The 27468-nt window shown below is 41.4% G+C and overlaps 1 pseudogene; it reads right to left on the reverse strand.

Annotated features, from left to right (window-relative positions):
* On the reverse strand, nucleotides 1–27468 carry LOC120992074 (annotated as a pseudogene).

Consider the following 27468-nt stretch of genomic DNA (forward strand, 5'->3'; position numbering starts at 1 on the left):
TCTCTCATGTCTAACAAGATTTGTTTTATCAGTAAAACATTTCCCACATTCTGAACATGAATATGGCTTCTCTCTAGTGTGACGTATTGCATGTTTAACAAGACATGATTTATCTGTAAAACACTTCCCACATTCTAGACATAAATATGGTTTCTCTCCTGTGTGAATTCTCTCATGTCTAACAAGATTTGATTTTTCTGTAAAACATTTTCCACATTCTGAACACGAATACGGCTTCTCTCCTGTGTGACTTTTCTTATGTGCAACAAGACATGATTTATCTATAAAACATTTCCCACATTCTGGACATGAATATGATTTCTCTCCTGTGTGAGTTCTCTCATGTCTAGCAAGATCTGATTTATCTGTAAAACATTTTCCACATTCTGAACATGAATATGGCTTCTCTCCTGTGTGATTTCTTTTATGTCTAACAAAATTTGATTTATCGGTAAAACATTTCCCACATTCTGAACATGAATATGGCTTTTCCCCAGTGTAACTTCTCTTATGTGTAACAAGACATGATTTATTTGTAAAACATTTCCCACATTCTGAACATGAATATGGCTTTTATCCTCTGTGAATTCTCTCATGTCTAACAAGCTTAGATTTTTCTGTAAACCATTTCCCACATTCAGGACATGAATATGGTTTCTCTCCTGTGTGAATTTTCTCATGTGTAACAATATCTGATTTCTGTGTGAAACATTTCCCACAAAGTGAACATGAATATGGCTTCTCTCCTGTGTGACTTCTTTCATGTATAACAAGATTTGATTTATCTGTAAAACATTTCCCACATTCTGAACAGGAGTATGGCTTCTCCCTTGTGTGAAATCCTCTGTCTGTAGAATGACCTGAGATTTTTGTGAACTCTTTAACCTCTTAAGGACACATGACGTACCGGTACGTCATGTTGTTCTGGTACTTAAGGACACATGACGTACCGGTACGTCATGTGTTGTTCCGATCACTGCAGCCCGGCCGGCGGTGATCGGAACAAGGTGCCTGCTCAAATCATTGAGCAGGCACCTCGGCTAAATGCGCGGGGGGGTCCCGTGACTCCCCCATGTCGGCGATCGTAACAAACCGCAGGTCAATTCAGACCTGCGGTTTGACTGCGCTTTCTGCAGTTTCTGATCCCCGCAGTCCCTGACCGCGGGGAACAGAAACTTTAATATGCCTAAAATATATATGTTTCAACCCCCCTGCACCCCTGAATGATTTTATGGAGGCGGGAGGTGCAGGGGGGGTTGAAGTCGGTGCGGGAGGCGGGCAGTGCGGCAGGCAGGATCACTATCCCCGCCCGCCTCCCCTTGAATAATCGTTGGTGGCCAGTGGGTATACCAGGGTGTCAGCACATTGCTGACACCCTGGTATAAACGGCTGACATCTGTGATGCGATGTCAGCCGTTTAACCCTTTCCATACCGCGGTCCTTACGGACCGCGGTATGGAAGAGCAGAGGTTAACAGTCGGGAGCTCCCTCTCCCATCGGGGGGCTGCTGTGCATTTGCAGCCCACAGACAGGATGGGGTCACAGAGAGAAGGAGCCCTTCTCCTTACCCTTCCCCGTCTGCGCAGTTATGGCCACAACTGAGCAGACGGGGAAGGTTCCCATGGCAACAGGACGCCTTCTCAGGCATCCTGCTGTCCATGGTGCTGAACAGATCTGTGCAAAAGGCATAGATCTGTTCAGACAAAGTGTAAGTAAAATACAATACAGTAGACTATATAGTGTACTGTACTGTATTATACAGACATCAGACCCACTGGATCTTCAAGAACCAAGTGGGTCTGGGTAAAAAAAAAAGTAAAAATAAAAAAACACATTTATCACTGATTAAAAATGAAAAAAAAAATTCCCTACACATGCTTGGTATTGCCGCGTCCGTAACGACCTGATCTTTAAAACGGTCATGTTACTTTACCTGAACGGTGAACGCCATAAGAATAAAAAACTATGATGAAATTGAAATTTTGCCCACCTTACTTCCCAAAAAAGGTAATAAAAGTGATCAAAAAAGTCGCATGTACGCCAAAATTGGAACAATCAAATCGTCATCTCATCCCGCAAAAACCATACCCTACCCAAGATAATCGCCCAAAAACTGAAAAAACTATGGCTCTTAGACTATGGAAACACTAAAACATGATTTTTTTTGTTTCAAAAATGAAATCATTGTGTAAAACTTACATAAATAAAAAAAAGGTATACATATTAGGTATCGCCGCATCTGTATCGAACGGCTCTATAAAAATATCACATGACCTAACCCCTCAGGTGACCACCGTAAAAAAATAAAAATAAAAACGGTGTAAAAAAAGCATCACAAAAAGTGTAATAGCAAGCGATCAAAAAGTCATATGCACCCCAAAATAGTGCCAATCAAACCGTCATCTCATCCCGCAAAAAATTAGACCCTACTTAAGATAATTGCCCAAAAACTGAAAAAACTATGGCTCTTAGACTATGGAGACACTAAAACTTTTTTTGGTTTTAAAAATGAAATCATTGTGTAAAACTTACATAAATAAAAAAAATTGTATACATATCAGGTATCGCCGCATCCGTGAAAACCTGCTCTATAAAATTACCACATGATCTAACCTGTCAGATGAATGTTGTAAATAACAAAAAAAAAAACGGTGCCAAAGAAGCTATTTCTTGTTACCTTGCCGCACAAAAAGTGTAATATAGAGCAACCAAAAATCATATGTACCCTAAACTAGTACCAACAAAACTGCCACCCTATCCCGTAGTTTCTAAAATGGGGTCACTTTTTTGGAGTTTCTACTCTAGGGGTGCATCAGGGGGGCTTTAAATGGGAAATGGTGTAAAAAAAAACAGTCCGGCAAAATCTGCCTTCCAAAAACCGTATGGCATTCCTTTCCTTCTGCGCCCTGCCGTGTGCCCGTACAGCGGGTTACGACCACATATGGGGTGTTTCTGTAAACTACAGAATCAGGGCCATAAATAATGAGTTTTGTTTGGCTGTTAACCCTTGCTTTGTAACTGGAAAAAAAATATTAAAATGGAAAATCTGCCAAAAAAGTGAAATTTTGAAATTGTATCTCTATTTTCCATTAAATCTTGTGCAACACCTAAAGGGTTAACAAAGTTTGTAAAATCAGTTTTGAATACCTTGAGGGGTGTAGTTTCTTAGATGGCGTCACTTTTATGGAGTTTCTACTCTAGGGGTGCATCAGGGGGGCTTCAAATGGGACATGGTGTCAATAAACCAGTCCAGCAAAATTCCCTCTACGCCCCGCTGTGTGGCCGTACAGTAGTTTACGGCCACATATGGGGTGTTTCTGTAAACAGCAGAGTCAGGGCAATAAAGATACAGTCTTTTTTGGCTGTTAACCCTTGCTTTGTTAGTGGAAAAAATGGGTTAAAATTTAAAATTAGGCAAAAAAATGAAATTCTCAAATTTCATCCCCATTTGCCAATAACTCTTGTGCAACACCTAAAGGGTTAACGAAGTTTGTAAAATCAGTTTTGAATACCTTGAAGGGGTGTAGAATGGGGTCATTTTTGGGTGGTTTCTATTATGTAAGCCTCGCAAAGTGACTTCAGAGCTGTAGTGGTCCCTAAAAATTGGGTTTTTGTAAATTTCAGAAAAATTTCAAGATTTGCTTCTAAACTTCTAAGCATTGTAACATCCCCAAAAAATAAAATATCATTCCCAAAATAATTCAAACATGAAGTAGACATATGGGGAATGTAAAGTCATCACAATTTTTGGGGGTATTACTATGTATTACAGAAGTAGAGAAACTGAAACTTTGAAATTTGCAAATATTTCAAAATTTTGGTAAATTCGTTTTTTTTTATGCAAAAAAAAATAATAATTTGAACTTCATTTTACCAGTGTCATGAAGTACAATATGTGACAAAAAAAACAATCTCAGAATGGCCTGGATAAGTCAAAGCATTTTAAAGTTATCACCACTTAAAGTGACACTGGTCAGATTTGCAAAAAATGGCCTGGTCCTTAACCCTTTCATGACCACGGGTCATTGATGCCCCAGTGTCCAGGTCAAAATTTACAAATCTGACATGCGTCACTTTAAGTGGTAATATCTTTGAAACACTTTTACTTATCCACGCCATTCTGAGATTGTTTTCTCGTGACATATTGTACTTCATGACAGTCATAAATTTGAGTCAATATATATCACCTTTATTTATGAAAAAATCCCAAATTTACCAAAAATAAATAAAAATTTGCAATTTTCTAAATTTCAATTTCTCTGCTTCTAAAACAGAAAGTGATACCTCATAAAATATTTATTACATAACATTCCTCATATGTCTACTTTATGTTGGCATCATTTTGGAAATGTTATTTTATTTTTTTAGGACGTTAGAAGGCTTAGAAGTTTAGAAGCAATTCTTAAAATTCTTAAGAAAATTTCCAAAACCCACTTTATAAGGACTAGTTCAGGTCTGAAGTCACTTTGTTGGGCCTATATAGTAAAGTTCAGCTGCTCTAGTTGGTCTTTCCTGAAATTTTCTTATTCGCATCCCACAGCAAAAGCCATGGTCCACAGAGAGCTTCCAAAGCATCAGAGGGATCTCAATGTTAAAAGGTATCAGTCAGGAGAAGGGTACAAAAGAATTTCCAAGGCATTAGATATACCATGGAACACAGTGGAGACAGTTATCATCAAGTGGAGAAAATATGGCACAACAGTGACATTACCAAGAACTGAACGTCCCTCCAAAACTGATGATAAGACGAGAAGAAAACTGGTCTGGGAGGCTACCAAGGGGCCTACAGCAACATTAAAGAAGCTGTAGGAATATCTGGCAAGTACTGGCTGTGTGGTACATGTGACAACAATCTCATGTATTCTTCATATGTCTGGGCTATGGGGTAGAGTGGCAAGACGAATAGCCTTTTTTACGAAGAAAAACATCCAAGCCAGGCTACATTTTGCAAAAACACATCTGAACTCTCCCAAAAGCATGTGGGAAAAGGTGTTATGGTCTGATGAAACCAAGGTTGAACCTTTTGGCCATAATTCCAAAAGATATGTCTGGCGCAAAAACAACACTGCACATCACCAAAAGAACACCATACCCACAGTGAAGCATGGTGGTGGCAGCATCATGCCAAGGGGCTGTTTTTCTTCAGCTGGAACTGGGGCCTTAGTTAAGCTAGAGGGAATTATGAACAGTTCCAAATACCAGTCAATATTGGCACAAAACCTTCAGGCTTCTGCTGACAATGGCTTCTTTCAGCATGACAACGACCCAAAGCATACATCCAAATCAACAAAGAAATGGCTTCACCAGAAGAAGATTAAAGTTTTGGAATGGCCCAGCCAGAGCCCAGACCTGAATCCGATTGAAAATCTGTGGGGTGATCTGAATAGGGCTGTGCACAGGAGATGCCCTCACAATCTGACAGATTTGGAGTGTTTTTACAAAGAAGAGTGGGCAAATCTTGCCAATTCAAAATGTGCCATGTTGATAGACTCATACCCAAAAGGACTGAGTGCTGTAATAAAATCAAAAGGTGCTTCCACAAAGTATTAGTTTAACCACCTGCCATCTGGGCCATTTGCCCCCTTCCTGACCAGGCCAAATTTTGCAAAACTGACATTTCTCACTTTATGTGGTAATAACTTTGGAACGCCTTTATTTATCCAAGTCATTCAGAGATTGTTTTCTCGTGACACATTGTACTTCATGATAGTCATAAATTTGAGTCAAAATATTTCACCTTTATTTATGAAAAAATCCCAAATTTACCCAAAAATTAGAAAAATTCGCAATTTTCTAAATTTCAATTTCTCTGCTTTTAAAACAGAAAGTGATACCTCATAAAATATTTATTACTTAACATTCCCCATATGTCTACTTTATGTTGGCATCATTTTGGAAATGTCATTTTATTTTTTTAGGACGTTAGAAGGCTTAGAAGTTTAGAATCAATTCTTCACATTTTTAAGAAAATTGCCAAAACCCACTTTTTAAGGACCAGTTCAGGTCTGAAGTCACTTTGTGGGGCCTACATAGTGGATACCCCCATAAATGACCCCATTGTAGAAACTAGACCCCTCAAGTTACTTAAAACCAATTTTACAAATGTTATTAACCCTTTAGGTGTTCCACAAGAATTAAAGGAAAATGGAGAGGAAATTTCAAAATTTCACTTTTTTAGCAGATTTTCTATTTTATTAAAAAATTTTTCTTTAACACATTAAGGGTTAACAGCCAAACAAAACTCAATCTTTATTACTCTGATTCTGCGGTTTACAGAAACACCCCACATGTGGTCGTAAACTGATGTAAGGGCACACGGCAGGGCGCAGAAGGAAAGGAACACCATATGGTTTTTGGAAGGCAGATTTTGCTGGATTGGTTTTCTGAACGCCATATGTTTTTTATTTTTCTACCGATCGTCTTGTGCAGGGGCTAATTTTTTGTAGAAAGAGTTGAGGTTTTTATTGGTACCATTTTTGGGTACATATGATTTTTTGATCATTCATTATTACACTTTATGGGACAAGGTGGCCAAAAAATTGGCTGTTTTGGAACTGTTTTTTTTTTTTTTTTTTACAGCGTTCATCTGAGGGGTTAGGTCATGTGACAGTTTTATAGAGCAGATCGTTACGGACGTGGCAATACCCAATATGTATACTTTTTCTTATTTATTTAAGTTTTACACAAGAATAGCATTTCTGAAACCAAAAAAATGATGTTTTAGTGTCCCTATAGTCTGAGAGCCATAGCTTTTTTATTTTTTGGGCGATTGTCTTAAATAGGGTATCATTTTTTGCGGGACGAGGTGACGGTTTGATTGGCATTATTTTGGGGGTCATAAGCCTTTTTGATCGCTTGCTGTTGCACTTTTTGTGATGTAAGGTGACAAAAATAGCTTTTTTGGCACTGTTTTTTTTATTTTATTTTTATGGTGTTTATCGGACGGGGTCTATCATGTGATATATTTATAGAGACGGTCGTTACGGACGCGGTGACACCTAATATGTGTATTTTATTTTTTTATTTTTTTTATAGGAAAAGGCAATTTCTTTTTTTAATTTACATTTTTATTTATTTATTTTTACTTTTATTATTTTCACTTTTTTTATCAGTTCCCTCTTGGATCTTGAAGATCCAGTGGGGCTGATAGTTGTACTATACTTTGCAATGCTCTTGCTTTCCAAAGTATAATACTTCCAGATGTCCTGTAGGTGGCAGCACTGGACGCCTTTGCCATGGCAACCGGACGCTTTTGCAAAGCGTCCGGTTGCCATGGCAACCATCGGGTGCTGCAATCACAGCGCTGCAGCCCCGATGGTTGAGAGAGGGAGCTTCCTCCCTCTGTTAACCCCATGGATGCCGCAACCGCAGCATCTATGGGGTTACAGGAGAGTGTCAGCATAGAGCTGACACTCTCTGCTGATGGCGGCGGCTCAGTAATGGAGCCGCCGCCATCACACACAGCAGGGGGATCGGGGGCAGCGGGGATCGGGGGCAGCGCTGGAAAGGGGGGGGGATCGGGGGTACGGCCGCCAATATTGAGAGAGGCTGCGGCAGGAGAGACTGAATGCGTGGGGCAGGGAGGGGGCGGACCGCATCAGGGCAGCTGCCTCTAGGAATTAGCTGCAGGCAGACACAAGGGGGGGCACAGCCACAGATTGGGGGCACAGATCGGGGGGGGGGGTATTACGAGGACCCTACCTGATTTCATACTCTGATCTGCAGAGCGCAGATCAGAGCATGAAACCGGCATTTTTTTCACTGCCGCGATCCGATTGGTTAGTCTGCACAGACTAACCAATCGGATCAATTGTCGGCAAGGGGCCACTCTGATTGGTCCCTTGCCGGCATTACTGGACTGTATGCTGTCCGTGACAGCAGCAGGACACGGGCAGAAGCTTTAATCCAAGCGCTTTGCAGCGCTTGGATTAAAGAGCTGGCTTGACGTCTATATACGTGGTAGCTGCACGGGGTATGTGCAGCTATCACGTATATATACAGATTGCGGTCGGGAAGGGGTTAAGGTGAAATAAGGCTGTGTCCCTAAGGGGTTAATACAGTGAAACCCTTTATCCCCTTTCTGACCTTTAGTTGTGGTCACATAAAAATTTGAATTTGTAATTCCAATTTTTTAAACCATACAATACACAAAATACATTATAATATTCCAATTAGGCTGGAAATAGATCTGGTAGGAAGGAGAAATATAAGGGGTCATTTATTAAGACCGGCATCTTAATAACCCCTTTAGCTGGTGGTGGATCTGCCAACGTTATGTAGAGACGCCAGCCTTTACATAACTTCAGAGTTTCCACCACAGGTCTAAATGTAAACTAGCTTATTGCTATCTTACATTTAGACCATTTTCTAGGCCTAAAACAGGAATAGAAAATAATGAATGTCCCGCCATGCACACTGTGGCACAAATAACTTTTATGCTGCAATCTGGATGTGGATATGACTGACCGCCATGTCCTGCAGGAACAGCCAGGATCAGAGAAGAATCTGATCAGAGATCGCCATTAGCTGGATAAGAGGAACACTTCATGATGTGATGGGGACATCTCCAATCAAAGAGAAGAGCAGCAGCCGGTGATCAGATTATCCTCCTGCCCTGAAGGCACCAAGGACAGAATCTGGAGTCACTTTCTCCATTTAGGAATACATACCTGTAGTGACATCTCCAGGAATGTCCTCCTCCACCTCACTCTTACATAGGGGATCGCCCATCATCCTCTCTTCTTCATCCTCCACTTTAATATCAGTCAGATCTTCCCCCTGATTTGTCATCTGTAACAATTCAGTACAATACAGAAGACTGGTGGGAAATCTAACATCCACATAAGAGACCCCCACAATCTATGACTCCTCTATGACTGAAGGACCCCCTATATACATTTGCAAGAAAAAGTATGTGAACCCTTTGGAATGATATGGATTTCAGCACAAATTGGTCATAAAATGTGATCTGATCTTCATCTAAGTCACAACAATAGACAATCACAGTCTGCTTAAACTAATAACACACAAAGAATTAAATGTTATCATGTTTTTTATTGAACACACAATGTAAACATTCACAGTGCAGGTGGAAAAAGTATGTGAACCCCTAGACTAATGACATCTCCAAGAGCTAATTGGAGTGAGGTGTCAGCCAACTGGTGTCCAATCAATGAAATGAGATTGGAGGTGTTGGTTACAGCTGCCCTGCCCTATAAAAAACACACACCAGTTCTGGGTTTGCTTTTCACAAGAAGCATTGCCTGATGTGAATGATGCCTCGCACAAAAGAGCTCTCAGAAGACCTACAATTAAGAATTGTTGACTTGCATAAAGCTGGAAAGGGTTATAAAAGTATCTCCAAAAGCCTTGCTGTTCATCAGTCCATGGTAAGACAATTTATCTATAAATGGAGAAAGTTCAGCACTGCTGCTACTCTCTCTAGGAGTGGCCGTCCTGTATAGATGACTGCAAGAGCACAGACTGCTCAATGAGGTGAAGAAGAATCCTAGAGTGTCAGCTAAAGACTTACAAAAGTCTCTGGCATATGCTAACATCCCTGTTAGAGAATGTACGATACGTAAAACACTAAACAAAAATGGATTTCATGGGAGGATACCACAGAGGAAGCCACCGCTGTCCAAAAAAAACATTGCTGCACGTTTACAGTTTGCACAAGAGCACCTGGATGTTCCACAGCAGTACTGGCAAAATATTCTGTGGACAGATGAAACCAAAGTTGAGTTGTTTGGAAGAAACACACAACACTATGTGTGGAGAAAAAGAGGCACAGCACACCAACATCAAAACCTCATCCCAACTGTGAAGTATGGTGGTGGGAGCATCATGGTTTGGGGCTGCTTTGCTGGGTCAGGGCCTGGACGGATCGCTATCATAGTAACATAGTACATAAGGCCGAAAAAAGACATTTGTCCACCCAGTTCAGCCTGTTATCCTGCAAGTTGATCCAGAGGAATGCAAAAAAATAAACCTGTGATGTAGAAGCCAATTTTCCCCACTTTAGGGGAATAAAAAATTCCTTCCCGACTCCAATCAGGCATCAGAATAACTCCCTGGATCAACTCTCTAGTAGCTATAGCCTGTAATATTATTACGCTCCAGAAATACATCCAGGCCCCTCTTGAATTCCTTTATTGTACTCACCATCACCACCTCCTCAGGCAGAGAGTTTCATAGTCTCACTGCTCTTACCGTAAAGAATCCTCTTCTAAAGGATCCTCTATTAAAATCCCTAGATCCTTTTCCATGTCAGTGTTACCGAGTGTTTTACCATTTAGTATGTACGGGTGACTTGCATTATTCCTTCCCATGTGCATAACTTTACATTTGTCAGTGTTAAACCTCATCTGCCACTTATCTGCCCAAGCCTGCAATCTATCCAGATCCCTCTGTAGTAGTATACTGTCCTCTGTAGTATATACACAGTATACTGTCCTCTTCAGTGTAAATTACTTTACACAGTTTAGTGTCATCTGCGAAAATGTATATTTTACTATGCAAGCCTTCTACAAGACCATTAATAAATATATTGAAGAGAATAGGGCCCAATACTGACCCCTGAGGTACCCCACTAGTGACAGTGACCCAATCTGAGTGTGTACCATTAATAACCACCCTCTGTTTTCTATCACTCAGCCAGTTACTTACCCACATACAGACATTTTCTCACAGTCCAAGCATTGTATATACTAACCTTTTATGTGGTACAGTGTCAAATGCTTTGGAGAAGTCCAGATATACGACATCCATTGATTCGCCGCTGTCAAGTCTAGAACTTACCTCCTCATAGAAACTGATTAAATTAGTTTGGCATGACCGATCCCTCACAAAGCCATGTTGATATGGCGTTATTTGCTTATTTCTGTTGAGATGCTCTAAGATTGCATCTCTCAGAAAACCTTCAAACAGTTTACCCACAACAGATGTTAAACTTACCGGCCTATAGTTTCCAGGCTCTGTTTTTGGACCCTTTTTGAATATTGGCACCACATTTGCCATGCGCCAATATTGTGGGACATTCCCTGTCAGTATAGAGTCCGCAAATATTAGAAATAAGGGTCTGGCTATGACATTACTTAATTCCCTTAGGATACGGGGGTGTATGCCATCCGGTCCTGGCGATTTGTCTATTTTAATCTTTTTAAGTCGCTCATGTACTTCTTCCTGGGTCAGACAGGACACTTTTTTTTTTTTTTTTAAAACATATTTTTATTTCAAATGTATCATCTTAACATGTCATTATCTCAACACGTTACATATATGAGCATATGATACACCACTTTTTGTTTTTATAAATAAATCAGAAACCATATGGATAAAACGAAATCAAATGGCACAAATCCCCCTCCCTCCCTAACCCCCCCCCCTCCCACTCTCCAGGATGTCTATTCCTACAATCCCCTCCCACCTCGTAAATTCAAGCATTTTTTAATTTTAAGGTTAAGGTTATAACCTTCAGTTATCTACTCTCAAAGACGCCAATCTCCCTGTTCGCACTGCATTTGAGTACCATTCTGTATATCTGAAAGAAGTCATCAGCTCATTGATATCTCCCCGCGGTATATGTTTTTCAATAAATTTTTGCCATTTGTGGAAGAAATTTTTGGTCTTCTTCTCTTTTTGGTGTTCCGTGTCCAATTTGTCTATGTACATTAACTGTGACATCTGAGAAATCAGTTCTTTAATTGGAGGTGTACTAGGTTTCAACCAGTTATTTAGAAGACCACGGAGAGATACCAACAGCGCTACATCAATAATCATTCGAGGTTTAGACGTAACATCAAAAACATGAAAGAGCAAAACCGTAGGGCTATGTACCAATGTTATCTCCCACGTCTCTTTAATCCAATTTACCACTGTCTTCCAAAAAGATTGGACGAAATCACACTCCCACACACAGTGTTGTAAATCTGCTCTCTCCGTTCCACATTTCGGACATGCCGTCAGATACCCAATTTTAGGTGTAGGCCCCGCAAAATTAAATGCATATATTGCTGAATGTATGAGACGGAAATGTGACTCCCTCCACCTTTCACATGGTACCGCTTTGCATACTCTCTCCCACCCCAGCAAAACTTCCTCCACCGATAACGAGACCTGCAATTTCTTTCCCCATTTCTTGAAGAGTCTGGCTTCCACTTTCTTATCAATTGATTCTCTCATGACCTGATATAATTGGGAAATAGAGTATCTCGTGGCCCCCTGTCCCAGTGAAAATGCTAGGTATTGGCTTGTGCATTCGCTTGAGACATCTATTAGCCTCTGTCTACAAAAATAGATAGCCTGTTGATAAGCTAAGAACTGTGAATTTTCTAGACCAAACCTCTCACATAACTCTGGGAATGTCAGGTATCTCTTCTCGGTAATATGCAGCATATCCAGAAATGAATGAATTCCCTTGGCCCTCCAGACACCAAACATTTTGTTTTGAGACCCTAGAGGGAACTCCGGATGATTCCAGAGTTCCAAGTTTCTGGATGCTAAAAAAGGTCTTTTGGCTAGTTTGCGTACTTCTTTCCAAGCGACCATAGTGTCTCTTAAAATTATTGAGTGTTTCAGATGGGGTGGGAGCAATCGCCTCCTGGTATGTAATAAGTTCACCAGTGGCCACTTAGCCGATAGTTGTTGCTCTAAAATAGGGTCTGAACAGTAGTGTGTTTTGTGTATCCAGTCCAGGCAATGCCTGAATAGACATGCTAGATTATATATTCTCATATTTGGGATATTTATGCCACCTTGGATTCTAGGCAACATTAACTTAGATAGTGATACTCTAGATTTTTTCCCTGACCACAAGAAAGTTGTGAACATGGACTGGATATTTTTAACATCAGAATGCTTTAGAAGCAGCGGTATTGTTTGCATGGGGTACAGTAGCTTTGGGAAGCATATCATTTTAATGACGTTACCCCTGCCCGTCAGAGACAAGGGTAGGTTTTTCCATCTCTCCAGGTCGTTTCTAATTGTTTTGAACAGTGGGACATAATTGAGAGCATAAAGAGACTCAGGGGTTCTCCCTATTTTGATCCCTAGGTATTTGATGTGTTTCTCAGCTATTACAATCTTGCTACATGAATCCGGCAATACAAGTTTAGACCTAGATGCACGCAATGTAAGTAACATACATTTGTCCGCATTTATCTTGAACCCCGAGACTGGTCCAAAAGAGGACAAGAGGTTTAACACCTTCTCTAAATCCATCTCAGGATCAGCCATGAAGACAAGCAAGTCATCAGCAAAAAGCGAAGTCCTCACCTCCTGGCTTCCCACCTTAATGCCCCGGAAAATATCCCCCTCTTCCAATATCCTAATCAGGGGTTCTAATGCTAGGTTAAATAATAGTGGTGATAAGGGACATCCCTGACGCGTTCCCCTTGCCAACTGGAAGGGCGCTGACAGAAATCCTGGCAAAGAGATTCTGGCCTTGGGGTCTCGATATATTGCTGATAGGAAAACCCTAAAGGGGCCTACAATCCGCATCCTGTCTAATACCTTATTCATCCAATCCCATCTCACGTTATCGAATGCCTTTTCCGCATCAAAAGCCACTAATGAGGGCATTATAGATCTATCTGATTCCCATCTTACTGCGTCTAAAACTGTAAGGACTTTGCGTATATTAGTAACTGCAGCTCTGTTCCTAATAAAGCCTGACTGAGATGGAGACACCAAGTCCGGCATTAACATTGACAACCTATCAGACATTATTTTAGCTGCTATCTTTATGTCAACATTGATAAGTGAGATGGGTCGGTACGAAGAAGGAAGTGTGGCGTCTCTCCCCGGCTTGGGAATTAGTTTGACATAGGCTATATTATCAGAAGATGATAATAAAGAGGATCCTGAAAGGACATTATTGAAGACTCTCGTGAGGGGTTCTGCTATCTCCCCACCTAGCATCTTATAAAATTCTATTGAATACCCGTCTGGGCCTGGCGCTTTATGTAGTTTCGATTTTTTAATAGTCCCTAACACCTCTGACTCAGTGAACGGCGAGTTCAAAGTATCTAACTGAGCTTGTGATGGCGAGGGCAGACCAGTGCATTTCAGAAAGAACTCAGACATGTGATCGGCTGGGCCAGGATCCTCATAGAGCTGTGCATAAAAATCCCTCAAGATAGAAACTATTTTCTCAGGATTTGTATGTATCCCACCCCCAGGATCGGCTATGGATGTTATGTGGTTCTGTTTTCTGGAGTTCCTTACCAGTGATGCTAATAGTCTACCTGCCTTGTTTCCCTCCCTGAAAAACTTGGCATTGCTGCCTGACATATCTATCCTTGCCTTCCTCTCGTACCACAGCTCATAATTATTTCTGGCCTCCTTCCACCGCAGTCTAGATTGCTCAGTGGGCGCATTCATGTATTCAGTATAGGCTGAACGTAGGATCTCACTATAATTCCGCAATGCTGATGTTACTTTTTTCTTTATCCCCCACGTATATGCCATTATGCGTCCTCTCAGCACCGCTTTTGCTGCATCCCAATAGAGAGATGGCGAATCCTGATATGTGTTATTATCTCCCCTATATTCCCAGTACCAACCTCTGAGGAGATCAGAGAAATTCTCGTCTTGATATAGGAATGACGGGAAGCGCCATAGAATATTCGATCCCTTAGGCTGCAACTCTGCTATGTTTATAGAGATGGGGGCATGATCAGATATGATCAGGTCGTGGATTCTGGTACCTAATATCCTATTAGTCAGGCCACCAGAAACCATAAGATAGTCGATTCTCGACCACGAGTCATGTGGATTGGAATAAAATGAATATTCCCTACTGTCTGGATTTAGCATTCGCCAGGAGTCAATCAATGCCGTGTCCTCCAAGAACTTTGCCAGGGCCCCTTTTGTACTAGGAGGGCGCTCTCTAGAATTCCGTATTGGTTTCCTGTCTTCTCTTAAAGAGGCCACGGCATTGAGGTCTCCCCCCACCAGCTTATTGACTGACGTATCCCTTTCAATAGTCCCGGTCAGGTCATTCAAAAAGGGTCTACTATCCCCATTAGGACCATATACATTATAAATCTGAAGCTCATCTGTTCCCAAGGCGATTTTTACTGTGCACCGTCTACCCTCATCATCGTTTGACTGATCCCTGATGGTGCATGATAGATTTTTGTGAAATAAGATCATTACTCCTGCTTTGCGGTTTACCGCTGGAGAACCCAACACCCTACCTACCCACATCTTTTTCATCCTGGGATAATCCTCTTCTATCAGATGAGTCTCCTGTAAGAGGGCTATATCAGCACGGAGATTCTTCAAGTGCCTAAGTATCTTGTTGCGCTTTTGAGGTGAGCGCAATCCTTTTACATTCCAGGAAACTACTCTCATGGAGGGTTCCATTGGTCCCTGAAGCTGATTAAGGAGTGATTGAAGGCAGACATCCTATCGACAAGTCTAAACAATACCCTTCCCCTAACCCCTCTATTTAACAATAACAAAGAATAAACATAAACATAAGCATAGATCCTTAGGGCGATAAACCCAGAAAGTAACCCTAAAGGCCACATTTGTTTGCTCAGAACCTTCACTTTTTTCCCCATGTGAAAATTAGCGACAATGGTGTTTTGATCGCTCTGCTCCCCACTTCCCCCGCCCTTTAAAACATCATCCCAAATGCCTTTTATAAACACATGCAGTACTTTGAAAAAGAAAACCGAACCTATATTGCCCCATCTATCCGGCCCGCCTCCCGGACCTGAGAGATCCTGGCCCCTGGGACAAAGGCTATGCCTTTAGACCCCAAGGGAGCAAACTTCCCATGATCTCCCCGGCCCGAGATGCCACCTCAAGCAGGCCCGCATGTCAATGGGTCCAACCCCCCCGATCCAGAAGACCGTGGCCCCCAGATCTAAAATCTCCAGGGGAGCGAAATCGCCCCCGGCCTCCCCGACTCAGAGGAGCCGCCCCAATAAAACATACCAGCTCCCGCGTTACAGATCGTCCCGGGCTCCCCAAAGCCCCCGCGGCGGAACCCCCAGGAGAGGAAAGAAAGTCAAAGTCATCTTGCTCCGCGGTGCTGGTTTGGACTGATTCGATCCGCCCGGGGGCGCTCCCGGAAGTCCGATCCTGACGGGTATTCGGCGGGATCCTGAGGTCCCCACTCTCGATGTCGCGGTGAAGTCTGTGCTCCTTGGTTAGATGGTGAGTATCCTTCTATGGCTGCCAGCGCTTCATTTGGCGAGTGGTACATTGTGGACGAACCATCTGAGCGGAAGATCCGGAGCGAGGCAGGGTAACTCAACGCAAATCTTACATTCTTGTTGTGCAATTGCGTGCAGATCGGAGAAAATGCTTTACGTCTCCTCGCCACCTCTGCAGAATAATCTCCAAATAGCAGAATTTTCGCCCCTCTCAGCATTATGGGGCTTTTGCGCGCTTTAAATGCTCTAAGGATGGTCTCCTTATCGGAGTAATCCAGGTAGCGCATTATGACCTGTCTTGGTCTGGAAAGTTGGCGGTCCTCGCCCCGGTTAAGTGGGCCCACTCGGTGTGCTCTCTCTACTTTACAGAGTCGTTGGATTCCCAGGGCCTTGGGCAGCTCAGTTTCGCAGATCGCTACCAGATCACTTGCCGGGATTGCCTCCTTCAGCCCCACCACTCTCAAATTGTTGCGTCTGGATCTATTTTCCAAGTCCTCTAACTTCTCACAAAGTCTCTTATTTTCTGTAAGGACTTTCTGCAATTTGAAGAGGATAGATTCTGTGGTGTCCTCAATCACTTGAATCCTAGATTCCGCGGCATTTAGTCTGGTATCATGCTCCTGTACAGTTTCCTGCAGTTGTTGCATCACCCGAGTGACTGATGAGGCCAGAGTCTCTTTTAGGTCAGGAGCTAAGTGAGCGGCCACTTCGATTGCAAGCTCCTTATAGTCAATGTGCCTGATTAGTGAGTCCGGCATGAGACTCTGCATCTCCCTTCCCTCGTCGGGTTGCTGTGAGAGAGCCCGGGACCCGTCGCCGTCCGCCTTCTCTGTGTTCGGCGCCATAATGGCGGGTGCTGCATCTCTCTGTAGCGGTGACGGCAGCTCTCTGGTTTTTAGTTTCTTGCCCATAATAATAAGATACCGATCCATGCAGCGTGTGCGGACCGTGTGTTCTCTCCTGTCCCACCGAAGTTGAGGGTGTATGGGCAATTTGTCTCGGTTTGTGGCAGGTTCATGGGGAGCTCACTTTCCAAGCGACTTCACATGGCGGCGCCGGAACCGGAACTCTGACAGGACACTTTTAATGGGGAATTTATTTTTACATTCTGCATGTCATCTGACAGTTTATTTTCCTCAGTGAATACATTGGAGAAAAAAATATTTAACAGCTTTGCTTTCTCCTCGTCGCTCTCTGCGACTCCCCACTCATTACCCTTTAAAGGGCCGACACCTTCAGATTTATACTTTTTAACATTTATATCATTTAAGGACATTTTAGGGTTAGTTTTACTCTCTTTATTAATTAATCTCTCGATCTCTAGTTTGGCCGCTTTTATTTTTTTTGAACATGTTCTATTTTTTTCCTTATAGTTTTTCAGTGCTTCCGTGCTACCCTCCTGTTTTAGTGATTTATATGCTTTCTTTTTGTCATTTATTGTTTTTTTTACAGTTCTATTTATCCACATTGGTTTCTTTTTGTTCCTTAACCTTTTATTTTCATACGGTATGTACCTCTCACAATGAGATTTTAGGATGCTTTTAAAGATATCCCATTTTGTGGCTGTATTTTAATTTTTGAGGACTTTGTCCCAGTTAGTTAGGCCTAAGGCCTCTCTTAGTTGGCTAAATTTAGCTTTTTTGAAATTTGGTATTTTTGTTACTCCCTGTAGAAACGCTCTTTTGAATGATAATTGGAAGGTTATTACTTTATGGTCACTATTTCCCAGGTGTCCCCCAACCTGCACGTCTGTCGTTCTGTCAGGCCTTTTATTTAATACTAAGTCCAGTATGGCCGTCCCTCTAGTCGGGTCATGAACCAGTTGGGAGAGGTAATTGTCTTTGGTTATTGCCAAGAACCTGTTTCCTTTATGAGATATACAAGTTTCAGTTTCCCAGTCTATATCTGGGTAGTTGAAGTCCCCCATAATAACCACCTCATTATGATTTGCCGCCTCGTCTATCTCGTTTAGTAGTAGATTTTCTGTGGACTCTGGTATATTAGGTGGTTTATAGTAAACTCCTATTAGTAATTTATTATTGTTTTTAGCTCCATGTATCTCTACCCACAGTGACTCCACATGTTCATGTCCCTCACTTATATCTTCACAGAGTGTGGGCTTTAGACAGGACTTTACATAAAGGCAAACCCCTCCCCTCTTCGGTTTTGACGATCCTTTCTAAACAAACTGTAACCTTGTACATTAACTGGATGTCGTATATCTGGACTTCTCCAAAGCATTTTGTACCGCACTGTTTATATAAATGTTAAAAAGTATAAATCTGAAGGTGTCGGCCCTTTAAAGAGTAATGAGGGGGGAGTCGCAGAGAGCGACGAGGAGAAAGCAAAATTGTTAAAAAAAAATTCTCCAGTGTATTCACTGAGGAAAATAAACTGTCAGATGACATGCAGAATGTAAAAATAAATTCCTCATTAAAAGTGTCCTGTCTGACCCAGGAAGAAGTACATCAGCGACTTAAAAAGATTAAAATAGACAAATCGCCAGGACCGGATGGCATACACCCCCGTATCCTAAGGGAATTAAGTAATGTCATAGCCAGACCCTTATTTCTGATATTTGCAGACTCTATACTGACAGGGAATGTTCCACAGGATTGGCGCATGGCAAATGTGGTGCCAATATTTAAAAAGGGTCCAAAAACAGAGCCTGGAAACTATAGGCCGGTAAGTTTAACATCTGTTGTGGGTAAACAGTTTGAAGGTTTTCTGAGAGATGCTATCTTATAGCATCTCAAAGGAAATAAGCAAATAACGCCATATCAGCATGGCTTCGTGAGGGATCGGTCATGCCAAACTAATTTAATCAGTTTCTATGAGGAGGTAAGTTCTAGACTTGACAGCGGCGAATCAATGGATGTCGTATATCTGGACTTCTCCAAAGCATTTGACACTGTACCACATAAAAGGTTAGTATATAAAATGAGAATGCTCGGACTGGGAGAAAACATCTGTATGTGGGTAAGTAACTGGCTGAGTGATAGAAAACAGAGGGTGGTTATTAACGGTGCACACTCAGATTGGGTCACTGTCACTAGTGGAGTACCTCAGGGGTCAGTATTGGGCCCTATTCTCTTCAATATATTTATTAATGATCTTGTAGAAGGCTTGCACAGTAAAGTATCAATATTCGCGGATGACACTAAACTGTGTAAAGTAATTTACACTGAAGAGGAGAGTATACTGTATATATACTACAGAGGACAGTATACTGTATATATACTACAGAGGACAGTATACTGTATATATACTACAGAGGACAGTATACTGTATATATACACTACAGAGGACAGTATACTACTACAGAGGGATCTGGATAGATTGGATGCTTGGGCAGATAAGTGGCAGATGAGGTTTAACACTGACAAATGTAAAGTTATGCACATGGGAAGGAATAATGCAAGTCACCCGTACATACTAAATGATAAAACACTCGGTAACACTGACATGGAAAAGGATTTAGGAATTTTAATAAACAGCAAACTAAGCTGCAAAAACCAGTATCAGGCAGCTGCTGCCAAGGCCAATAAGATAATGGGTTGCATCAGAAGGGGCATAGATCCCCGTGATAAGAACATAGTCCTACCACTTTACAAATCGCTAGTCAGACCACACATGGAGTACTGTGTACAGTTCTGGGCTCCTGTAAACAAGGCAGACATAGCAGAGCTGGAGAGGGTCCAGAGGAGGGCAACTAAAGTAATAACTGGAATGGGGCAACTACAGTACCCTGAAAGATTATCAAAATTAGGGTTATTCACTTTAGAAAAAAGACGACTGAGGCGATATCTAATTACTATGTATAAATATATCAGGGGTCAGTACAGAGATCTATCCCATCATCTATTTATCCCCAGAACTGTGACGAGGGGACATCCTCTGCTTCTGGAGGAAAGAAGGTTTGTACACAAACATAGAAGAGGATTCTTTACGGTAAGAGCAGTGAGACTATGGAACTCTCTGCCTGAGGAGGTGGTGATGGTGAGTACAATAAAGGAATTCAAGAGGGGCCTGGATGTATTTCTGGAGCGTAATAATATTACAGGCTATGGCTACTAGAGAGGGGTCGTTGATCAGTTATTCTGATTGCCTGATTGGAGTCGGGAAGGAATTTATTATTCCCCAAAAGTGGGGAAAATTGGCTTCTACCTCACAGGTTTTTTTTTTGCCTTCCTCTGGATCAACTTGCAGGATAACAGGCAGAACTGGATGGACAAATGTCTTTTTTTGGCCTTATGTACTATGTTACTGTACCGCATAAAATGTTAGTATGTAAAATGAGAATGCTTTGACTGGGAGAAAGTGGCTGTATGTGGGTAAGTAACTGGCTCAGTGATAGAAAACAGAGGGTGGTTATTAACCCCTTTGGGACACAGCCTTATTTCACCTTAAAGGGACACTGACAGGCCCGATAAACATATTTAGTTATTCCTATGCAGTCATAGGTCTATTAAAGTGTATTACAATCACATAAGAGTACCCCCTGTCCGCATTTTAAACCATGTAAAAACAAGTTTATAATCATCTGTCAATCACCTTCCTTTATGCCCAAGGGGCGGTTTGTCACATCTCTTTATGCCCAAGGGGCGTTTTTACTCCTACCTTTGGGCCCAGCCGCGCCTCAACTGTCGCTTCCTAGCGCCGCCCAGCTCATTAATATTCACTGTCTGGGCGGCTTTTACAGTCCCCGATCCTCCCGAGCCGACGCAGGCGCAGCAGGAGACGCTGGCATTGAATAAGGGATGCAGGCACACTGCGAGTGAGGGTCCCGGGCAAGTTATCCGGCGCACGCGCAGAAGGTACAAGTGAGTTCAATGCCAGGGTCTCCTGCTGCATTGAACTCACTTGTTTTTACATGGTTTAAAATGCGGACGGGGGTACTCTTATGTGATTGTAATACACTTTAATAGACCTATGACTGCATAGGAATAACTAAATATGTTTATCGGGCCTGTCAGTGTCCCTTTAAGGACCAGGCCATTTTTTGCAAATCTGACCAGTGTCACTTTAAGTAGTGATAACTTTAAAACGCTTTGACTTATCCAGGCCATTCTGAGAATGTTTTTTCGGCACATATTGTACTTCATGAAGTAAAAAAAAATCTTTTTTTTTATAAAAAAATACCAAATTTAGCAAAAATGTGTAAAAAATTGCAAATTTCCAAGTTTCAATTTTTCTACTTCTATAATACATAGTAATACCTCCAAAAAATAGTTATTACTTTACATTCCCCATATGTCTACTTCATGTTTGGATCATTTTGGGAATGATATTTTATTTTTTGGGGATGTTACAAGGCTTAGAAGGTTAGAAGCAAATCTTGAAATTTTTCAGAAATTTGCAAAAACCTAATTTTTAGGGACCAGTTCAGGTCTGAAGTCACTTTGCGAGGCTTACATAATAGAAACCACCCAAAAATTACCCCATTCTAGAAACTACACCCCTCAAGGTATTAAAACTGATTTTACAAACTTTGTTAACCCTTTAGGTGTTGCACAAGAGTTATTGGCAAATGGGGATGAAATTTGAGAATTAAATTTTTTTGCCAAATTTTTCATTTTAACCCATTTTTTCCACTATCAAAGCAAAGGTTAACAGCCAAACAAGACTGTATCTTTTTTGCCCTGACTCTGCTGTTTACAGAAACACCCCATATGTGTTCATACACTACTGTACGGCCACACAGTAGGGCGTAGAGGGAAAGGTGCGCCATATGGTTTTTGGAAGGCAGATTTTGCTGGACTGGATTATTTACACCATGTCCCACTTGAAGCCCCCCTGATGCACCCCTAGAGTAGAAACTTCCTAAAAGTGACCCCATCTAAGAAACTACACCCCTCAAGGTATTCAAAACTGATTTTACAAACGTCGTTAACCCTTTAGGTGTTGCACAAGAGTTATTGGCAAATGGGGATGAAATTTGAGAATTTCATTTTTTTGCCAAATTTTCAATTTTAACCCATTTTTTACACTAACAAAGCAAGGGTTAACAGCCAAACAAGACTGTATCTTTATTGCCCTGACTCTGCCGTTTACAGGAACACCCCATATGTGGTCGAACACTACTGTACGGCCACACGGCAGGGCGTAGAGGGAAAGGAGCGCCGTGTGGATTTTGGACGGCTGATTTTTAAGGATCGGTTTATTTACACCGTGTCCTGTTTCAACCCCCCTGGAGTAGAAACTCCCTAAAAGTGACCCCATCTAAGAAACTACACCCCTCAAGGTGTTCAAAACTGATTTTACAAACATCGTTAACCCTTTAGGTGTTGCACAAGAGTTATTGGCAAATGGAAATGAAATTTGAGAATTTCATTTTTTTGCCAAATTTTCATTTTAACCCATTTTTTACACTAACAAAGCAAGGGTTAACAGCCAAACAAGACTGTATCTTTATTGCGCTGACTCTGCCATTTACAGAAACACCCCATATGTGGTCGAACACTACTGTACGGCCACACGGCGGGGCGTAGAGGTAAAGGAGCGCTGTGTGGTTTTTGGAGGGCTGATTTTTATGGACCGGTTTATTTACACCGTGTCCTGTTTTAACCCCCCTGATGCACCCCAGGAGTAGAAACTCCCTAAAAGTGACCCCATTTTGGAAACTACGGGATAAAGCGGCGGTTTTGTTGGGACTATTTTTAGAGCACATATGATTTTTGGTTGCTCTATATTACATTTTTGTGAGGCAAGGTTACCAAAAATTGAAATTCAGAAAATACATCTCCATTTGCCATTAACTGTTGAGGAACATCTAAATGATTAATACAGTTTGTAAAATCAGTTTTGAATACCTTGAGGGGTGTAGTTTTTTGGTTAGGGTCACTTTTAGGGAGTTTTTACTCCTTCTCCCCTGTGCTGCTGAGGGAACATTGATCGCGTTGATAGCAGCGCGATCCATGTTCGCGATTCGTTATCGGCATATCGGCAAGGTTAGATGCTTTGAAAATCCTGAATATTGGCCGATAATATCGGTAATTCCGATAATCGGTCGATCCCTACCTGGGACCACTGCCGATCAGCTGTTTGAGAAGGCACCGGGGCTCCTGTGAGCCCTGTGCCCTTCTCTGTGATTTTTCTGGGCCATGTGACGTCACGTTCATTGATCAAGTGGCCTAGGAGCAGCTCAGCCGCATAGAGGTGAAAGGGGCTGAGCGCGATACCAAGCACAGCCGCTATACAATGTACGGCGCTGAGCCTGGTGAGCTGAGAGGAGGCCAGGGCACTACTGCCAGCACTTCAATAAACTTATCCTTTTGAATATGCAGGAAACATTTCCTTCACTTTGGATATTGTTTAGGCTGGGGGACTGGGTGGTTCATGTCCATGTGTGACTGCTGTCCAAACTGCTGACTGTAAATAACAAAGTTATCAACTAAATGAGTTGCTTAAGGAGAAACAATTTGATATAGTGCAGTGCACAATACTGTTCTGTTTAGCATACTGTTACTGTATTGTGTGCTAAAATGCATACATTCATGTGTGCGAGACTGAAAAATGAACAAGTAATATCTCCAGCCCCCCAACTAGTTACCACCCCTCTGTACCCTTACTGAAAGCTAATAGCAATCCATTCATAACTTCTAGTGCAAATAATAAAGGAATGGCACAACATAGAGACATAAGAATGGATGTTCCAGAATTGTTAGTACATGGGGAATTCATGAAGCTATTAAATTAAAACAGGAATGTCAGGAGTGGTTAAAGTTCCTCTTTAACCGGCTTCAGGCCTCTTGCACACAAACGTTTATTTTTTCCGTTTACGTTCTGTTTTTTGTGTTCTGTATACGGAATACGGAACTATTCATTTCAATGGACCCGCAAAAAAAACAGAAGGTACTCCGTATGCCTTCCGTTTGCGTATTTGCGTTCCGTTCAAAGATAGAACATGTCCTATTATTGTCAGCATAACAGACAAGGATAGTACTGTTCTATCAGGGGCCAGCTGTTCCATTCTGCAAAAAACGAAATGCACACGGACGTCATCCGTATATTTTGCGTATCCGTTTTTTGAGGACCGCAAAATACTGAAAAATCTATATGGTCGTGGCAGGAGGCCTTACTGTCATGTTCTTATATTACATGTGTCTGTTTTTGCCCGTTTCCTGTTTGCTAGACGTCCCGGAGCTTTGCCTTGGGCCTCGGGCACGTGACACCACTAAAAAGGGGTTTGATGCAGGGCTGAAACTCAACCCTCCTAACATCTATTTACAGCTATCAATGCCCAATTACAAGGTACATTTACAGGTCAATCTTGAGTGAGAACTTTTTTTTAAAGCTCTTAGAAATCTCAAACCAGTTTTCATCCGTCTTTGCCATCCTGGGATCTTTAAACTGCACTTAAATCCCTTGCCATGCATCCATTTGAGCCTATGGAAGATGCCTCTCTAAAAATGTTGACCTATAGAACAGTATTTCTAACAGCCATCACATGTGCGAAATCTGTTAGTGAGTTAAAGGCGCTATCCTGTAGAGAACCATACTGCAGAGATCTTGGAGATTGTCTGGTTCTGCGTACCATGCCTGGTTTCATTCTGAAAGTTGCCTCCACTTCTAATATTCATCAAGAGATCTCTTTGTCTGTTTATGCCTCTGATTCCATTCACAGCGATCAAATAAACTGTAATTTCCTGAATGTCAGAAAGGCTTTTCTTATTTACATCCTAAAGACAGAAACAATCAGGAAGGCAGAAAAATTCTTCTTACAGTTCCAAGGACCTAATAAAGGCAAGAAAGCCAGTAAAGCATCCACTGCAAGACGGTTAAAAGGCAACCATTGACTACTGCTATGACCTTTTGAATCTGCGGTCTTCATTTCAAGTTAAAGCGCACTCCACCTGGTCCACTTCCTCCTCCTTTGCTGAACAGGCTCAGGTGTCTTTGGGACAGATTTGCATACAGGCAATATGGGCCCCGTCTTCAACATTCATCAGACACTATTGTCTGGATGTTATAGCAGCAGAAGAGTGCTACAGTTGGCGACTTCAAATACAGTACCCCCCTCCCCCTTCCAAATATTATTGCTTTTCAAGTCCCATTGTATGCTATGCTGCCGCAGGACTATCAGGAAACCCAAAACTTACTCAATGATATTTCCTTTTCCTGGAGTTCGTAGTTGGCACAGGCTTTCCCTCCCTTAATAAATGTATTGCTGTATACAAAATACAGGGACTCAGTGTCTTTCTGATACCTTTATAGGTTGTCTCAATTGTTTTAGGGAGGTTGTATTGTATTGTTAATTACTAATTGTTGATAATTAAATGGTTTATTCTTGTATTTTGCTCATGAAAATTAATCAATAAAGATACTAAAAAATGATTGACAATGTGATATACCATGATGATCACAAAAAAAAAAAAAACAACACTTGGATTTTTGGTTGAAGGCCATGTCTTGTCATGTCTAAAAAGATCTGTACATTTATCTGTACACTTCCCTCTTTCTAAACATGAATTTGTTTTCTTTCCTATGTGATTTGTCGCATATCTAACAAGATCTATCTGTAAAATATTTCCCACATTCTAAACATTAATACGGCTTCTCTCCTGTGTGACTTATCGCATGTGTAACAAGATGTGACTTTTCTGTAAAACATTTCCCAGTTTTTAAACATGAATATGGCCTCTCTCCTCTGTGAATTCTCTCATGTTTAACAAGATGTGAATTCCGTGTAAAACATTTTCCACATTCTGAACATGAATATGGTTTCTCTCCTGTGTGACTTCTCTCATGTCTAGCAAGATCTGATTTATCTGTAAAACATTTCCCGCAAAGTGAACATGAATACGGTTTCTCTCCTGTGTGATTTCTCTCATGTCTAACAAGATTTGATTTATCGGTAAAACATTTCCCACATTCTGAGCATGAATATGGCTTCTCTCCAGTGTGACTTCTCTTATGTGTAACAAGACATGATTTATCTGTAAAACATTTCCCACATTCTAAACATGAATACGGCTTTTCTCCTCTGTGAATTCTCTCATGTCTAACAAGATTAGATTTTTCTGTAAAACATTTCCCACATTCTGAACATGAATACGGCTTCTCTCCTGTGTGACTTCTCTTATGTGTAACAAGACATGATTTATCTGTAAAACATTTCCCACATTCTGGACATGAATATGGTTTCTCTCCTGTGTGAATTCTCTCATGTGTAACAAGATCTGATTTCTGTGTAAAACTTTTGCCACATTCTGAGCACGAATATGGTTTCTCTCCTGTGTGAAATTTCTGGTGTTTAACAAGATTTGATTTCTGTGTAAAACATTTCCCACAAAGTAAACATGAATATGGCTTCTCTCCTGTGTGACTTCTTTCATGTATAACAAGATTAGATTTATCTGTAAAACATTTCCCACATTCTGAACAGGAGTATGGCTTCTCCCTTGTGTGAAATCTTCTGTCTGTAGAAAGACCTGAGCTTTTTGTGAACCCTTTAACACAGTGAAACCCTTTATCCCCTTTCTGACCTTTAGTTGTGGCAACAATCTGTGATTGGTCAGGAAAAGGTTCTTGATGATTAAAGGGATTATATGATAGATCTGTACTCTGAAGTCCTGGATATACATTAAGGTTTTTTCCTGAAGAGCGCTGCATGATATCTTCATCTTCATTATAATTTAGTGATAACATGAAGTTTCCTTCAGAATTCCTACTGGGATTTCCTGTTTAATATAAAATTTAGAATTTGTAATATTTTTTTAAACCATACAATACACAAAATACATTATAATATTTCAATTAGGCTGGAAATGGATCTGGTAGGAAGGAGGTAATTTATTAAGACCGGCATTTTAATAACCCCTTTAGCTGGTGGTGGATCTGCCGAGGTGATGTTTCCATCACCGGTCTAAATGTAAATCAGCTTCCTTGTTGTCTTACATGTAGACCATTTTCTAGGCCTAAAACAGGAATAGAAAATAATGAATGTCCCGCCATGCACCCTTTTTTAGACCTGGTGTGAGCGGGGAAAATTGCAGATTGCGGCACAAATAACTTTTATGCCGCAATCTGGATGTGGCTATGACTAACCGCCATGTCCTGCAGGAACAGCCGGGATCAGAGAAGAATCTGATCAGAGATCACCGTCAGCTGGATAAGGGTAACACTTTATGATGTGATGGGGATATCTACAAAGAGCTGCGCAGCAGCCAGTGATCAGATTCGCCTCCTGCCCTGAAGGCACCAAGGACAGAATCTGAAGTCACTTTCTCTATTCATGATTCCATACCTGTGGTGACATCTCCTGGAATGTCCTCCTCCACCTCACTCTTACACGGGA

The sequence above is a fragment of the Bufo bufo genome, chromosome 2 (assembly GCF_905171765.1).
Source record: "Bufo bufo chromosome 2, aBufBuf1.1, whole genome shotgun sequence".
NCBI lineage: Eukaryota > Metazoa > Chordata > Amphibia > Anura > Bufonidae > Bufo > Bufo bufo.